The sequence below is a fragment of the Panulirus ornatus genome, chromosome 50 (assembly GCF_036320965.1).
Source record: "Panulirus ornatus isolate Po-2019 chromosome 50, ASM3632096v1, whole genome shotgun sequence".
Lineage (NCBI taxonomy): Eukaryota > Metazoa > Arthropoda > Malacostraca > Decapoda > Palinuridae > Panulirus > Panulirus ornatus.
Window position 1 is genome coordinate 31,386,314 of NC_092273.1, and position 20,281 is coordinate 31,406,594.

The window sequence follows — 20,281 nt, forward strand, 5'->3', positions numbered from 1 at the left end:
TGGGCTGTGGATGTGTGATTATGATGATGGGCACTGGTCATGGGTTGAGGATGTGTGATGATTGTCACTGGTCATGGGTTGAGGAATTGTGATGATTATGTCATTTGTCATGGGTTGAGGGTGTGTGATGATGATGATTGTCCCTCGTCATGGGTTGCTGATGTGTGATTGCCATGATGGTCACTGGTCTGTGGTTGTAGATGTGTGATGATGATGATGGTCACGGGTCATGGGTTGGGGATGTGTGATGAAGATGATGGTCACTAGTCATGGGTTATGGATGTGTAATGATGATGATGATGGTCACTGGTAATAGGTTGTAGTTGTGTGATGATGATGATGGTTACTGGTCATTGGTTTAGGATGTGTGATGATATATGATGGTCACTAGTCATGGGTTGTGGTTGTGTGGTGGTGATGATGGTCACTGGTCATAGCTTGTGGATGTGTGTTGATGATGATGATGGTCACTGGTCATGGGTCGTGGATGTGTGATGGTGATGACTGTCACTGGTCGTGGGTTGAGAATGTGTGTTGATGATTATGGTCACTGGTCATGGGTTCAAGATGAGAGATTATGGTCACTGGTCATGGATTGAGTATGTGTAACTATGATGATGGTCAATGGTCATGGGTTGAGTATGTGTGATGATGATGATGATCACTGGTCATGTGATGAGGATGTGTGATGATTATCACTGGTCATCCATTGTGGATGTGTAACGGTGATGATGATCATGGTCACTGGTCATTGGTTGTGCTTCTGTGATGATGATGATGGTCACTTTTCATGGGTTGTCGATGTATGATGACTATGAATACTGGTCATGGGTTGTGGATATGTGATGATGATGATGGTCACTGGTCATGGGCTGTGGATATGTGATGATGATGGTCAATGGTCATGGGCTGTGGATGTGTGATGATGATGATGGGCACTGGTCATGGGTTGAGGGTTAGTGATGATTGTCAGTGGTCATGTGTTGAGGAAGTTTGATGACAATGGTCACTTGTCATGGGCGTAGGATGTGTGATGATGATGATGGTCACTGGTCATCGGTTGTTGATGTGTGATTCCGATGATGGTCACTTGTCTTGGGTTGTAGATGTGTGATGATGATGGTCACTGGTCATGGGTTGGGGATGTGTGATAATGATGATGGTCAATAGACATGTGTTGTGGATGTGTAATGATGATGATGGTCACTGGTCATGGGTTGTAGATGTGTGATGATGATGATGGTCACTGGTCATGGGTTGAGGATGTGATGATGATGGTCACAAGTCATGGGTTGTGGATGTGTAATGGTAATGATGATCACTGGTCATGGGCTGTGGATGTGTGATGATGATGATGGTCGTCAGTGATCACGGGTCGTGGATGTGTTATGGTGATTATGGTCACTGGTCACGTGTTGAGAATGTGTGGTGATTATGATGGTTACTGGTCATGGGTTCAGGATGAGCGATTGTGTTCACTGGTCATGGGTTGAGGATGTGTAAGGATGGTGATGGTCAATGGTCATGGGTTGAGGATGTGTGATGATGATGATGATGGTCACTGGTCGTGGGTTGAGGATGTGTGATGATGATGATGGTCACTGGTCATGGGTTGAGGATGTGTGATGATGATGATGGTCATTGGTCATGGGTTGAGGATGTTATGATGTACATTGGTCATGGTTGACGATGAGAGATGATGATGATGGTCACTGGTCATGGGTTCAGGATATGTGATGATGGTCACTGTTCTTGGGTTCAGGATGTGTGATGATGATGATGGTCATTGATCATGGGTTGTGGATTTGTGATGATAAGGATGGTCACTGGTCATGGATTGAGGATGTGTGATGATGGTCACTGGTCATGGGTTGAGGATCTGTGATGATGAAGGTCATTTGTCATGGGTTGAGGATGTCTGATGATGTTCACTGGTAACGGATTGAGGATGTGTGATGATGATTGTCAGTGGTCATGTGTTGAGGACGTGTGATAATGATGATGGTTACTGGGTCTGGGTTGTGGATGTGTGATGATGATGATGGTCACTGGTCATGGGTTGTAGATATTTGATGATGGTGATCGTCTCTGGTCATGGGTTGAGGTTTTGTGATGATGATTGTCACTGGCTATGCGTTGTGTATGTGTGATGAAGATAATGATGATTGTCACTCGTCATGTGTTGTGGATATGTGATCATGATGATGGTCATTGGTCATGGGTTGTGGATGTGTGATGACGATGGTCACTGGTCATGGGTTGTGGGTGTGTGATGATGATGGTCATTTGTCATTGGCTGTGGATTTTGATGATGATGGTTACTTGTCATGTGTTGTGGGTGTGTGATTATGATTGTGGCTGGTCATGGGATGAGGATGTATGACGATAGTAACCCGCCATGGGTTGAGGATGTGTGATGATGATGGTCACTGGTCATGGGTTGAGGATGTGTAATGATGATAATGGTCACTGGTCATGGGTTGTAGATGTGTGATGATGATGATGGTCACTCGTCATGGGTTGAGGATGTGTGATGATGATGATGGTCACGAGTCATGGGTTGTGGAAGTGTAATGGTAATGGTGATCACTGGTCATGGGCTATGGATATGTGATGATGATGATGATGGTCACTGATCACGGGTCGTGGATGTGTGATGGTGATTATGGTCACTGGTCACGGGTTGAGAATGTGTGGTTATTATGATGGTTACTGGTTCTGGGTTCAGGATGAGCGATTGTTGTCACTGGTCATGGGTTGAGGATGTGTAAAGATGGTGATGGTCATTGATCATGGGTTGAGGATGTGTGATGTTGATGATGATGGTCACTGGTCGTAGGTTGAGATGTGTGATGATGATGATGGTCACTGGTCATGGGTTGAGGATGTGTGATGATGATAATGGTCATTGGTCATGTGTTGAGGATGTGTTATGATGTTCATTGGTCATGGTTGACGATGAGAGATGATGATGATGGTCACTGGTCATGGGTTCAGGATATGTGATGATGGTCACTGTTCTTGGGTTCAGGATGTGTGATGATGATGATGGTCATTGATCATGGATTGTGGATTTGTGATGATAAGGATGGTCACTGGTCATGGGTTGAGGATGTGTGACGATGGTCACTGGTCATGGGTTGAGGATGTATGATGATGAAGGTTATTGGTCATGGGTTGAGGATGTCTGATGATGTTCACTGGTAATGGATTGAGGATGTGTGATGATTGTCAGTGGTCATGTGTTGAGGATGTGTGATAATGATGATGGTTACTGGGTATTGGTTGTGGATGTGTGAAGTTGATGATGGTCACTGGTCATGGGTTGTAGATATTTGATGATGGTGATCGTCTCTGGTCATGGGTTGAGGTTTTGTGATGATGATTGTCACTGGCTATGCGTTGTGGATGTGTGATGAAGATAATGATGATGGTCACTCGTAATGTGTTGTGGATATGTGATCATGATGGTCACTGGTCATGGGTTGTGGATGTTTGATGACGATGGTCACTGGTCAAGGGTTGTGGGTGTGTGATGATGATGATGGTCATTTGTCATTGGCTGTGGATTTTGATGATAATGATGGTTACTTGTCATGGGTTGTGGATGTGTGATTATGATGGTGGCTGGTCATAGGATGAGGATGTATGACGATAGTCACCCGACATGGGTTCAGGATGTGTGATGATGATGGTCACTGGTCATGGGTTGAGGATGTGTAATGATGATGATGGTCACTGGTAATGGTTTTTGGATGTGTGATGATGATGATGGTCACTAGTCATGGGTTGAGGATGTGTGATGATGATGGTCACTGGTCATTTGTTGTGGATGTGTAATGATGATGATGATGATGGTCACTGGTCATGGGTTGTGGATGTGTGATGATGATTGTTACTGTTCATGTGTTGTGGATGTGTGATGATGATAATGGTCACTGATCATGGGTAGTGGATATGTGATGACGATGATGGTCACTGGGCTTGGGTTCAGGATATGTGATGATGGTCACTGGACATGGGTTGAGGATATGTGATGATGATGGTCATTGGTCATGGGTTGAGATTGTGTGATGATGTTCACTTGTCATGGTTGAGAATGTGTGATGATGATGATGGTCACTGGTCATGTCTTGAGGATTTGTGATGATGGTCACTGGTCATGTGTTGAGGATGTTTGCTGATGATGATGGTCACTGGCCGTGGGTTTTCGATGTGTGATGATGATGATGGTCACTGGTCATGGACTGTGGATATTTGATGATGGTGATGATCATTGGTCATGGGTTGAGGATTTGTGATGACGATGGTTACTGGTCATGTGTTGTGGATGTGTGATGATGATGATGGTGATGGTCACTGTTTATGTTTTGTGGATGTGTGATGACTGTGGTCACTGGTCATGTTCTGTGGAGATGTGATGATGATGGTTACTGTTCATAGTTTTTAGATGTGTGATAATCATAGTCACTGGTCATGGGTTGTGGATGCGTGATGATGATAATGGTCCCTGGTCATGGGATGTGGATGTGTGATGATGATGATGGTCACTGGTCATGGGTTGTGGATATTTGATGATGGTGATGGTCACTGGTCATGGGTTGAGGATGTGTGATGATGATGGTCATTGGTCATTGGTTGAGTATGTGTGATGAAGTTCATTGGTCATGTGTTGAGGATGTGTGATGATGATGATGATCACTGGTCATGTGATGAGGATGTGTGATGATTGTCACTGGTCATCCGTTGTGGATGTGTAACGGTGATGATGATCATGGTCACTGGTCATTGGTTGTGCTTCTGTGATGATGATGATGGTCACTGGTCATGGGTTGTGGATGTATGATGACTATGGTTACTGGTCATGGGTTGTGGATATTTGATGATGATGATGGTCACTGGTTTTGGGCTGTGGATGTGTGATGATGATGGTCAATGGTCATGGGCTGTGGATGTGTGATTATGATGATGGGCACTGGTCATGGGTTGAGGGTTAGTGATGATTGTCAGTGGTCATGTGTTGAGGAAGTTTGATGACTATGGTCACTTGTCATGGGCGTAGGATGTGTGATGATGATGATGGTCACTGGTCATCGGTTGTTGATGTGTGATTCCGATGATGGTCACTTGTCTTGGGTTGTAGATATGTGATGATGATGATGGTCACTGGTCATGGGTTGGGGATGTGTGATAATGATGATGGTCAATAGACATGTGTTGTGGATGTGTAATGATGATGATGGTCACTGGTCATGGGTTGTAGATATGTGATGATGATGATGGTCACTGGTCATGGGTTGAGGATGTGTGATGATGATGATGGTCACAAGTCATGGGTTGTGGATGTGTAATGGTAATGATGATCACTAGTCATGGGCTGTGGATGTGTGATGATGATGATGATGGTCAGTGATCACGGGTCGTGGATGTGTTATGGTGATTATGGTCACTGGTCACGGGTTGAGAATGTGTGGTGATTATGATGGTTACTGGTCATGGGTTCAGGATAAGCGATTGTGGTCACTGGTCATGGGTTGAGGATGTGTAAGGATGGTGATGGTCAATGGTCATGGGTTGAGGATGTGTGATGATGATGATGATGGTCACTGGTCGTGGGTTGAGGATGTGTGATGATGATGATGGTCACTGGTCATGGGTTGAGGATGTTATGATGTACATTGGTCATGGTTGACGATGAGAGATGATGATGATGGTCACTGGTCATGGGTTCAGGATATGTGATGATGGTCACTGTTCTTGGGTTCAGGATGTGTGATGATGATGATGGTCATTGATCATGGGTTGTGGATTTGTGATGATAAGGATGGTCACTGGTCATGGATTGAGGATGTGTGATGATGGTCACTGGTCATGGGTTGAGGATGTGTGATGATGAAGGTCATGGGTTGAGGATGTCTGATGATGTTCACTGGTAATGGATTGAGGATGTGTGATGATGATGATTGTCAGTGGTCATGTGTTGAGGATGTGTGATAATGATGATGGTTACTGGGTCTGGGTTGTGGATGTGTGATGATGATGATGGTCGCTTGTCATGGGTTGTAGATATTTGATGATGGTGATCGTCTCTGGTCATGGGTTGAGGTTTTGTGATGATGATTGTCACTGGCTATGCGTTGTGTATGTGTGATGAAGATAATGATGATGGTCACTGGTAATGTGTTGTGGACATGTGATCATGATGATGGTCACTGGTCTTGGGTTGTGGATGTGTGATGACGATGGTCACTGGTCATGGGTTGTGGGTGTGATGATGATGGTCATTTGTCATTGGCTGTGGATTTCGATGATGATGATGGTTACTTGTCATGTGTTGTTGGTGTGTGATTATGATGGTGGCTCGTCATGGGATGAGGATGTATGACGATAGTCACCCGCCATGGGTTGAGGATGTGTGATGATGATGGTCACTGGTCATGGGTTAAGGATGTGTAATGATGATGATGGTCACTGGTCATGGTTTTTGGATATGTGATGATGATGATGGTCACTGGTCATGGGTTGAGGATGTGTGATGATGATGATGGTCACTGGACATCCGTTGTGGTTGTGTAATGATGATGATGATGATGGTCACTGGTCATTGGTTGTGGATGTGTGGTGATGATTGTTACTGTTCATGTGTTGTGGATGTGTGATGAAGATGATGGTCAATGGTCATAGGTGGTGAATGTGTGATGATGATGATGGTCACTGTTCATGGGTTGAGGATGTGTGATGATGATCACTTGACATGTGTTGAGGATGTGTGATGATGATGATGGTCATTGTTCATGGGTTGAGATTGTGTGATGATGTTCACTTGTCATGGTTGAGGATGTGTGATGATGATGATGGTCACTGGTCATGTGTTGAGGATGTGTGATGATGGTCACTGGTCATGTGTTTAGGATGTATGATGATGATGATAGTCACTGGTCATGGGTTGTGGAAATGTGATGATGATGATGGTCACTGGTTATGGGTTGTGGATATTTGATGATGGTGATGATCATTGGTCATATGTTGAGGATTTGTGATGATGATGGTCACTTGTAATGTGTTGTGGATGTGTGATGATGATGATGATGATGGCCACTGGTCATGGGTTGTGGATATGTGATCACGATGGTCACCGGTCATGGGCTGTGGATATGTGATGATGATGGTCACTGTTCATGGGTTGTGGATGTGTGATGATGATTATCAGTGGTCATGGGTTGTGGATGTGTGATGATGATAATGGTCCCTGGTCATGGGATATGGATGTGTGGTGATGTTGATGGTCACCGGTCATGGGTTGTGGTTGTTTGATGATTGTGATGGTCGCTGGTCATGGGTTGAGGATGTGTGATGATGGTGGTCATTGGTCATGGGTTGATGATGTGTGATGATGATCACTGGTCATGGGTTGAGGATGTGTGATGATGATGATGGTCACTCATCATGTGTTGAGGATGTGTGATGATGGTCACTGGTCATCCGTTTTGGATGTGTAATGGTGATGATGATCATGGTCACTGGTCATGGGTTGTGGATGTGATGGTGATGATGATGTTCACTGGTCATGGGTTGTGGATGTGTTATGATGATGGTCACTGGTCATGGGCTGTGGTTTTGTGATTATGATGATGGGCACTGGTCATGGGTTGAGGATGTGTGATGATTGTCTCTTGTCATGGGTTGAGGAATTGTGATGATTATGGTCATTTTTCATGGGTTGAGGGTGTGTGATGATGATGATGGTCCCTCGTCATGGGTTGTTGATGTGTGATTGCCATGATGGTCACTGGTTTTTGGTTGTAGATGTGTGATGATGATGATGGTCACGGGTCATGTGTTGGGGATGTGTGATGAAGATGATGGTCACTAGTCAGGGGTTGTGGATGTGTAATGATGATGATGATGGTCACTGATAATAGGTTGTAGATGTGTGATGATGGTGATGGTCACTGGTCATGGGTTTAGGATGTGTGATGATGATGATTGTCTCTGGTCGTGTGTTGAGGATGTATGATGATGATGATGTTCACTGGTCATGGGTTGAGGATGTGTGATGATGATGATGGTCATTGGTAATTGGTTGAGGATGTTATGATGTTCACTGCCCATGGGTTGAGGATGAGTGATGATGATGATGGTCACTGGTCATAGTTTGTGGATGTGTGTTGATAATGATGATGGTCACTGGTCATGGGTCGTGGATGTGTGATGGTGATGACTGTCACTGGTCATGGGTTGAGAATGTGTGTTGATGATTATGGTCACTGGTCATGGGTTCAAGATGAGAGATTATGGTCACTGGTCATGGATTGAGGATGTGTAACTATGATGATGGTCAATGGTCATGGGTTGAGTATGTGTGATGATGATGATTGTCTCTGGTCGTGTGTTGAGGATGTATGATGATGATGATGTTCACTGGTCATGGGTTGAGGATGTGTGATGATGATGATGGTCATTGGTAATTGGTTGAGGATGTTATGATGTTCACTGCCCATGGGTTGAGGATGAGTGATGATGATGATGGTCACTGGTAATGTGTTCAGGATGTGTGTTGATGATGATCGTCACTGGTCATGGGTTGTCGATGTGTGATGATGATGATGGTCACTGGTCATGCGTTGTGGATGTGTGGTGATGATGATGATGGTCACTGGTCATGCGTTGTTGATGTGTGATGATGATGATGATGATGATTGTCACTGGTCATGGGTTGAGATGTGTGATGATGATGATGGTCATTGGTCATGGGTTGAGGATGTGTGATGATTATGATGGTCACTGGTCGTCCGTTGTGAATGTGTAATGATGATGATGATGGTCACTGTTCATGGGCTGTGGATGTTTGGTGATGATGATGGTTAATGTTCATGGGTTGTGTTTTTGTGATGATGATGATGGTCACTGCTCATGGGCTGTGGATGTATGATGATGATGATGATCACTGGTAATGATTTGAGGATGTGTGATGATTGTCACTGGCCCTGGGTTTACGATGTGTGATGATGATGATGGTCACTGGTCATGGGTTGTTTATGTGTGATTGTGACGATGGTCACTGGTCTTGGGTTGTGAATGTGTGATGATGATGTATAATGTCACTGGTCATGGATTGAGGATGTTTGATGATGATGATGGTGACTGGTCATCCGTTGTGGATGTGTAAAGATGATGATGATGATGGTCACTGGTCATGGGTTGTGGATGTGTGATGATTGTTTCTGTTCATGTGTTGTGGATGTGTGATGATGATGATGGTCACTGGTCATGGGTAGTGGATGTGTGATGATGATGATGGTCATTGGTTATGGGTTGAAGATGTGTGAAGATGGTCACTGGAGACGGGTTGAGGATGTGTGATGATGATGGTCATTGGTCATGGGTTGAGGATGTGTGATGATGTTCACTGGTCATGGGTTGAGGATGTGTGATGATGATGATGGTCACTGGTCATGTGTTGAGGATGTGTGATGATGATGGTCACTGGTCATGGGTTAGGGATATTTGATGATGGTGATTATCATTGGTCATGGGTTGCGGATGTCTGATGATGATGGTCTCTGGTCATGTGTTGTGGATGGGTGTTGTGGGATGTTTAGGATGTGTGATGATGGTCATTGTTCATGTGGTTGAGGATGTGGGATGATGATGATGGTCACTGGTCATGTGTTGAGGATGTGTGATGATGGTCACTGGTCATGTGTTGAGGATGTATGATGATGATGATAGTCACTGGTCATGGGTTGTGGATGTGTGATGATGATGATGGTCACTGGTCATGGGTTGTGGATATTTGATGATGGTGATGATCATTGGTCATGTGTTGAAGATGTGTGATGATGATGGTCACTGGTAATGTGTTGTGGATGTGTGATGATGATGATGATGATGGTCACTGGTCATGGGTTGTGGATATGTGATCACGATGGTCACTGGTCATGGGCTGTGGAAATGTGATGATGATGGTCACTGTTCATGGGTTGTGGATGTTTGATGATGATGATCACTGGTCATGGGTTGTGGATGTATGATGATGATAATTGTCCCTGGTCATGGGATGTGGATGTGTGGTGAAGATGATCGTCACCGGTCATGGGTTGTGGATGTTTGATGATTGTGATGGTCGCTGGTCATGGATTGAGGATGTGTGATGATGATGGTCATTGGTCATGGGTTGATGATGTGTGATGATGTTCACTGGTCATGGGTTGAGGATGTGTGATGATGATGATGGTCACTCATCATGTGTTGAGGATGTGTGATGATGGTCACTGGTCATCCGTTCTGGATGTGTAATGGTGATGATCTGGGTCACTGGTCATGGGTATTGGATGTGTGACGATGACGATGGTCACTGGTCATGGGTTGTGGATGTATGATGACTATGGTTACTGGTCATGGGTTGTGGATATTTGATGATGATGATGGTCACTGGTCATGGGTTGTGGATGTGTGATTATGATGCTGGTCACTGGTCATGGATTGAAGATGTATGACGATGGTCACTGGCCATGTGTTCAGGAGGTGTGATGATGATGGTGACTGGCCATGGGTATAAGGTATGTGATGATGATGGTCTCTGGTCATGGGTTGATGATGTATAACGATGGTCCTGGCTATGGGTTCAGGAAGTGTGATGATGGTCACTGGTCATGGGTTGAGGATGTGTGATGATGTTGACGGTCTCAGATCATGGGTTTTGGATGTGTGATGGTGATGATGGTCACTGGTCTTTGGTTGTAGATGTGGGATGATGATGAAGATGGTCACTGGTCATCCGTTGTGGATGTGTAATAATGATGATGATGGTCACTGGTCATGGGTTATGGATGTGTGATGATGATGATGGTCACTGGTCAGGGGTTGTGGATGTGTGAACACGATGGTTATTGTTCATGGCTTGTGGATGTAAGATATGATGATGGTCACTGATCATGGGCTGTAGATTTGTGATGATGATGGTCACTGGTCATGGGTTGAGGATGTGTGATGATGGTCATTGGTCATGGGTTGAGGATGTGTGATGATGTTCAGTAGTAATGGGTTGAGGATGTGTGATTATGATAATTGTCACTGATCATGGGTTGAGGATGTGTGATGATTGTCACTGGTCATGGGTTGAGGATGTGTGATAATAATTATGGTTACTGGTCATGGGTTGTGGATGTGTGATGATGATGATGGCCACTGGTCATGGGTTGTAGATATTTAATGATCGTGATCGTCTCTGGTCATGGGTTGAGGATGTGTGATGGTGATGATGGTCACTGGCTATGCGTTGTGGATGTGTGATGAAGATAATGATGATGGTCACCCGTCATGTCTTGTGGATATGTGATGATGATGATGGTCACTGGTCATTGGTTGTGGATTTGTGATGACGATGGTCGCTGGTCATGGGTTAGGGATGTGTGATGATGATGAGGGTCATTGGTCATATGTTGTGGAAGTTTGATGAAGATGATGTTCACTGGTCATAGGTTTTGGATATGTGATTATGATGATGGTCACTGGGCATGGGTTGAGGATGTATGACGATGGTCACCGGCCATGGGTTTAGGAGGTGTGATGATGATGGTCACTGGTCATGGGTTGAGGATTTGTGATGATGCTGATGGTCACTGGTCATGGTTTTTGGATGTGTGACAGTGATGGTGGTCACTGGTCTTGGGTTGTAGATGTGTGATGATGATGATGGTTACTGCTTATGGGTTGTGGATGTGTGATGATGATGATGGTCACTGTTCAAGGGTTGTAGGTGTGTGATGATAATGATGATGGTCACTGATCATGGGTTGAGGATGTGTGGTGATGATGATGGTCACTGGTCATCCGTTGTGAATGTGTAATGATGATGATGATGATGATCACTGGTCATGGGTTTTAGATATTTGAAGATGATGATGGTCACTGGTCATGTGTTGTGGATGTGTGATGACGATGGTTTGTTCATGGGTTGTGGATGTGTGATGATGATGGTCACTCGTCATGGGTTGAGGTTGTGTGATGATGATGGTCACTGGTCATCCGTTGTGGATGTGTAATGATGATGATGATGATGGTCACTGGTCATTGCTGTGGATGTATGATGATTGTTACTCTTCATTTGTTGTGGATGTGTGATGATGATGATGGTCACCTGTCATGGGTTGAGAATCTGTGATGATGGTCACTGGACATGGGTTGAGGATGTGTGATGATGATATTCATTGGTCAACGGTTGAGGATGTGTTATTATGTTCACTGCTCATGGGTTGAGGATGAGTGATAATGATGATGGTCACTGGTCATAGGTTTAGGATGTGTGATGATGGACACTGTTCAAGGGTTCAGGATGTGTGATGATGATGATGGTCACTGATCATGGGTTGTGGATTTGTGATGATGATGGTCACTGGTCATTGGTTGAGGATGTATGATGATGGTCATTGGTCATGGGTTGAGGATGTGTGATGATGGTCATTGGTCATGGGTTGAGGATGTGTGATGATGTTTACTGGTAATGGTTTGAGGATGTGTGATGATGATGACTGTCACTGGAAAAGGTTGAGGATGTGTGATGATGGTCACTGGTCATGGGTTGAGGCTGTGTGATGATGATGATGGTTACTGGTCATGTGTTGTGGATGTGTGATGATGATGATGGTCACTGGTCATGGGGTGTAGATATTTGATGATGGTGATCGTCTCTGGTCATGGATTGAGGATGTGTGATGATGATGATGGTCACTGGCTATGCGTTGTGGATGTGTGAGGAAGATAATGATGATGGTCACTCGTCATATGTTGTGGATAGGTGATGATGATGATGGTCACTGGTCATGGGTTGTGGATGTGTGATGACGATGGTCACTGGTCATGGGTTGTGGATTTGTGATGATGATGATCGTCATTGGTCATGGGTTGTGGATTTTGATGATGATGATGGGCACTGGTCATGGGTTATGGAAGTGTGATTCTGATGATAGTCACTGATCATGGGTTGAGGATGCATGACGATTGTCACCGGCCATGGGTTCAGGATGTTTGATGATTGTCACTGGACAAGGGTTGAAGATTGGTGATGATGATGATAGTCACTGGTCATGGTATTTGGATGTGTGATGGTGATGATGGTCACTGGTCTTGGGTTGTAGAAGTGAGATGATGATGATGATGGTTACTGGTTATGGGTTGTGGATGTGTGATGATGATGATGGTCACTGGTCATGGGTTGTAGGTGTGTGATGATAATGATGATGGTCACTGATCATAGGTTGAGGATGTATGATGATGAATGGTCTTTGGTCATCCGTTGTGGATGTGCAATGATGATGATGGTGATGGTCACTGGTCAGGGGTTGTAGATGTGTGATGATGATGATGGTCACTGGTTATCTGTTTTGGATGTGTGATGACGATGGTTACTGTTCATGGGTTGTGGATGTGTGATGATGATGATGGTCACTGGTCATGGGTTGAGGATGCGTGATGGTGATGATGGTCACTGGTTATCCGTTGTGGATGTGTAATGATGATGATGATGATGGTCACTGGTCATGGGTTGTGGATGTGTGATGATGATTGTTACTGTTCATGTGTTGTGGATGTGTGATGATGATGATGGTCACTTGTCATGGGTTGAGAATGTGTGATGATGGTCACTGGACATGAGTTGAGGATGTGTGATGAAGATATTCATTGGTCAAGGGTTGTGGATGTGTGATGATGTTCACTGGTCATAGGTTGAGGATGTGTGATGATGATGATGGTCACTTGTCATGGGTTGAGGATGTGATGATGATGATGGTCACTGGTCGTGGGTTGAGGATGTGTGATGATGATGATGGTCACTTGTCATGGGTTGAGGATGTGATGATGATGATGGTCACTGGTCGTGGGTTGAGGATGTGTGATGATGATGATGGTCACTGGTCATGGGTTTAGGATGTGTGATGAAGATTATGGTCACTGGTCATGGGTTGAGGATGTTATGATGTTCACTGGTCATGCTTTGAGGATGAGTGATGATGATGATGGTCACTGGTCATGGGTTCAGGATGTGTGATGATGGTCACTGTTCATGGGTTCAGGATGTGTGATGATGATGATGGTCACTGGTCATGGGTTGTCGATGTGTGATGATGATGATGGTCACTGGTCATGCGCTGTGGATGTGTGATGATGATGATGATTGTCACTGGTCATGCGTTGTGGATGTGTGGTGATGATGATGATAATGGTCACTGTTTATGGGTTGAGGATGTGTGATTATGATGATGGTCACTGGTCATGGGTTGTCGATGTCTGATGATGATGATGGACACTGGTCATGGGTTAATCATGTGTGATGATTATGATGGTCACTGGTCATCCGTTGTGGATGTGTAATGATGATGATGATGGTCACTGTTCATGTGTTGTGGTTGTGTGATGATGATGATGGTTAATGGTCATTGGTTGTGGTTTTGTGATGATGATAATGGTCAATGCTCATGGGCTCTAGATGTATGATGATGATGATGGTCATTGGTAATGATTTTAGGATGTGTGATGATTATCACTGGCCATGGGTTTAGGATTATTGATGATGATGATGGTCACTGGTTATGGGTTCAGGATGTGTGATGATGATGATGGTCACTGGTCATGGGTTGTAGATGTGTGATGATGTATATTGTCACTGGTCATAGGTTGTGGCTGTGTGATGATGATGATGGTCACTAGTCAAGGGTTGTGGATGTAAGATGATGATGATTGTCACTGGTCATGGTTTTTGGATGTTTGATGGTGATGATGGTCACTTGTCTTGGGTTGTAGATGTGTGATAATGATGATGGTCACTGGTCATGGGTTGAGGATGTGTGATGATGATGATGGTCATTGGTCCTGGGTTGAAGATGTTATGATGTTCACTTTTCATTCTTTAAGGATGAGTGATGATGATGATGGTCACTGGTCATGGGTTGAGGATGTGATGATGATGATGATGGTCACTGGTCCTGGGTTGAGGATGTGTGATGGTGATGATGGTCACTGGTCATGGGTTTAGGATGTGTGATGAAGATGATGGTCACTGGTCATGGGTTAAGGATGTTATGATGTTCACTGGTCATGCTTTGAGGATGAGTGATGATGATGATGGTCACTGGTCATGGGTTCAGGATGTGTGATGATGGTCACTGTTCATGGGTTCAGTATGTGTGATGATGATGGTCACTGGTAATGGGTTGTTGATGTGTTGATGATGATGGTCACTGGTCATGGGTTGTCGATGTGTGATGATGACGATGGTCACTCGTCATGCGTTGTGGATGTGTGATGATGATGATGATGATTGTCACTGGTCATGCGTTGTGGATGTGTGGTGATGATGATGATAATGGTCACTGTTCATGGGTTGAGGATGTGTGATGATGATGATGGTCACTGGTCATGGGTTGTCGATGTGTGATGATGATGATGGTCACTGGTCATGGGTTGGTCATATGTGATGATTATGATGGTCACTGGTCATCCGTTGTGGATGTGTAATGATGATGATGATGATGGTCACTGTTCATGGGTTGTAGTTGTGTGATGATGATGATGGTTAATGGTCATTGGTTGTGGTTTTGTGATGATGATGATGGTCACTGTTCATGGGCTCTAGATGTATGATGATGATGATGGTCATTGGTAATGATTTTAGGATGTGTGATGATTATCACTGGTCATGGGTTGAGGGTTATTGATGATGATGATGGTCATTGGTTATGGGTTCAGGATGTGTGATGATGATGATGGTCACTGGTCATGGGTTGTAGTTGTGTGATGATGTATATTGTCACTGGTCATGGGTTGTGGCTGTGTGATGATGATGATGGTCACTAGTCAAGGGTTGTGGATGTGAGATGATGATGATTGTCACTGGTCATGGTTTTTGGATGTTTGATGGTGATGATGGTCACTTGTCTTGGGTTGTAGATGTGTGATGATGATGATGGTCACTGGTCATGGGTTGAGTATGTTTTATGATGTTCATTGGTCAAGGGTTGAGGATGAGTGATGATGATGTTGGTCACTGGTCATGATTTCAGGATTTGTGATGATGGTCACTGTTCATGGGTTCAGGATGTGTGATGATGATGATGGTCACTGATCATGGGTTGTGGATTTATGATGATGATGATGGTCACTGGTCAAGGGATGAGGATGTGTGATGATGGTCACTTGTCATGGGTTGAGGATGTGTGATGATGATTGTCATTGGTCATGGGTTGAGGATGTGTGTTGATGATTATTGTCACTGGTAATGGGTTGAGGATGTGTTGATGATTATTGTCACTGGTCATGGGTTGAGGATGTGTGATGATGGTCACTGGTCATGGGTCGAGGATGTGTGATGATGATTGTTTCTGGTCATGAGATGTGGATGTATGATGATGATGGTGATGGTCACTGGTTATGGGTTGTAGATATGTGATGTTGGTGATGGTCACGGGTCATGGGTTGTGGATTTGTGATGATGATAATGGTCATTAGTCGTGGGTTTGGATGTTTGATTATTATGATGGTCACTGGTCATGGGTTGAGGATGTATGACGATGGTCACTGGCTATGGGCTTAGGATGTGTGATGGAGATGGTCACTGGTCATGGGTTGAGGATGTGTGATGATGATGATGGTGTCTGGTCATGGGTTTTGGATGTGTGATGGTGATGATGGTCACTGCTCTTGGGATGTAGATGTATGATGATGATGACGATAGTTACTGGTTATGGGTTGTGGATATCTGATGTTGATGATTGTCACTGGTCATGGGTTGTGTATATTTGATGAAGATAATTGTCACTAGTCATGGGTTTGGATGTTTGATTATTATGATTGTCAATAGTCATGGGTTGAGGATGTATAATGATGGTCACTGGCTATGGGTTCAGGATGTGTGATGAAGATGGTCACTGGTCATGGGTTGAGGATGTGTGATGATGTTGACGGTCTCAGATCATGGGTTTTGGATGTGTGATGGTGATGATGGTCACTGATTTTGTGTTGTAGATGTGGGATGATGATGATTGTCACTGGTCATCCGTTGTGGATGTGTAATTATGATGATGATGGTCACTGGTCATGGGTTATGGATGTGTGATGATGATGATGGTCACTGGTCATGGGTTGTGGATGTGTGAACACGATGGTTATTGTTCATGGCTTGTGGATGTAAGATTATGATGATGGTCACTGATCATGGGCTGTAGATTTGTGATGATGATGATGGTCACTGGTCATGGGTTGAGGATGTGTGATGATGATGGTCAGTGGTCATGGGTTGAGGATGTGTGATGATGTTCACTGGTAATGGGTTGAGAATGTGTGATGATGTTCACTGGTAATGGGTTGAGGATGTGTGATGATGATAATTGTCACTGGTCATGGGTTGAGGATGTGTGATAATGATCATGGTTACTGGTCATGGGTTGTGGATGTGTGATGATGATGAAGGCCACTGGTCATGGGTTGTAGATATTTGATGATCGTGATCGTCTCTGGTCATGGGTTGAGGATGTGTGATGATGATTATGGTCACTGGCTATGCGTTGTGGATGTGTGATGAAGATAATGATGATGGTCACTCGTCATGTCTTCTGGATATGTGATGATGATGATGGTCACTGGGCATTGTTTGTGGATGTGTGATGATGGTCACTGGTCATAGGTTTTGGATGTGTGATTATGATGATGGTCACTGGTCATGGGTTGAGGATGCATGACGATGGTCACCGGCCATGGGTTCAGGAGGTGTGATGATGATGGTCACTGGTCATAGGTTAAGGATGTGTGATGATGCTGATGGTCACTGATCATGGGTTTTGGATGTGTGATAGTGATGGTGGTCACTGGTCTTGGGTTGTAGATGTGTGATGATGATGCTGATGGTTACTGCTTATGGGTTGTGGATGTGTGATGATGATGATGATGGTCACTGTTCATGGGTTGTAGGTGTGTGATGATAATGATGATGGTCACTGATCATGGGTTGAGGATGTGTGATGATGATGATGGTCACTGGTCATCCGTTGTGGATGTGTAATGATGATGATGATGATGGACACTGGTCATGGGTTTTAGATATTTGAAGATGATGATGGTCACTGGTCATGTGTTTTGGATGTGTGATGACGATGGTTACTGTTCATGGGTTGTGGATGTGTGATGATGATGGTCACTGGTCATGGGTTGAGGTTGTGTGATGATGATGATGATCACTGGTCATCCGTTGTGGATGTGTAATGATAATGATGATGATGGTCACTGGGCAGGGTTGTGGATGTATGATGATGATTGTTAATCTTCACGTGTTGTGGATGTGTGATATGATGATGGTCACTTGTCATGGGTTGAGAATGTGTGATGATGGTCACTGGACATTGGTTGAGGATGTTTGATGATGATATTCATTTGTCAAGGGTTGAGGATGTATGATGATGTTCACTGGTCATAGGTTGAGGATGTGTGATGATGATAATGATCACTGGTCATGTCTTGAGGATGTGTGATGTTGGTCACTGGTCATGAGTTGAGGATGTTTGATGATGATGATGGTCAGTGGTCATGGGTTGTGGATGTGTGATGATGATGATGGTCACTGGTCATGGGTTGTGAATATTTGATGATGGTGATGATCACTGGTCAGGGTTGAGGATGTGATGATGATAGTCACTGGTCATGTGTTGTGGATGTGTGATGATGATGGTGATGGTTGTCACTGGTCATGGGTTGTGAATGTATGATCACGATGGTTACTGGTCATGGGCTGAGGATATGTGATGATGATGGTCACTGTTCATGGTTTGTGGATGTGTGATGATGATGGTCACTGGTCATGGGTTGTGGATATGTGATGATGATGATGGTCCCTGGTCATAGGATGTGGATGTGTGATGATGATGGTCACTGGTCATGGGTTGTGCATGTTTGATGAAGTGATGTTCACTGGTCATGGGTTGAGGTTATGTGATGGTGATGGTCATTGGTCATGGGTTGAGGATGTGTAATGACGTTGACTGGTCATGGGTTTAGGATGTGTGATGATGATGATGGTCACTGGTCATGTGTTAAGGATGTGTGATGATGGTCACTGGTCATCAGTTGTGGATGTGTAATGGTGATGATGATAATGGTCACTGGTCTTGGGTTGTGGATGTGTGTTGACGATGATGGTCGCTGGTCAAGGGTTGTGGATGTATGATGACTATGGTTACTGGTCATGGGTTGTGGATATGTGATGATTATGATGGTCACTGGTCCTGGGTTGTAGATCTGTGATGATGATGGTCACTGGTCATGGGTTGAGGATGTGTGCTGATTGTCAGTGGCCATGGGTTGAGGAAGTGTGATGATTATTGTCACTGGTCATGGGTTGAGGATGTGTGATGATGATAATAGTCACTGGTCATGGGTTGCTGATGTGTGATTGCGATGATAGTCACTGGTCTTGGGTTGTAGATGTGTGATGATGATGATGGTCATTGGTCATGGGTTGGGGATGTGTGATGATGATGGTCACTAGTGTTGGGTTGTGGATGTGTAATGATGATGATGGTCACTGTTCATGGGTTGTAGATGTGTGATGATGATGATGATGGTCACTGGTCATGGGTTGAGGATGTGTGAGGATGATGATGGTCACTATCATGGGTTGTGGATGTGTTATGGTGATGATGGTCACTGGTCATAGGTTTTGGATTTGTGATGATGATGATGATGGTCACTGGTCATGGGTTGAGAATGTGTGTTGATGATGATGTTCACTGCTCATGGGTTCAGGATGAGCCATTATGGTCACTGGTCATGGCTTGAGGATATGTGATGATGATGATGGTCAGTGGTGGTGGGTTGAGGATGTGTGATGATGATGATGGTCATTGGTCATGGGTTGAGGATGTGTTATGATGTTCACTGGTCATGGGTTGAGGATGAGTGATAATGATGATGGTCACTGGTAATAGGTTCAGGATGTGTGATGATGGTCACTGTTCAAGGGTTCAGGATGTGTGATGATGATGATGGTCACTGATCATGGGTTGTGGATTTGTGATGATGATGATGATGGTCACTGGTCATGGGTTGAGGATGTGGGATGATGGTCACTGGTCATGGGTTGAGGATGTGTTATGATGATGGTCATTGGTCATGGGTTGAGGATGTGTGATGATGTTCACTGGTAATGGATTGAGGATGTGTGACGATGATGACTGTCACTGGAAAAGGTTGAGGATGTGTGATGATGGTCACTTGTCAAGGGTTGAGGATTTGT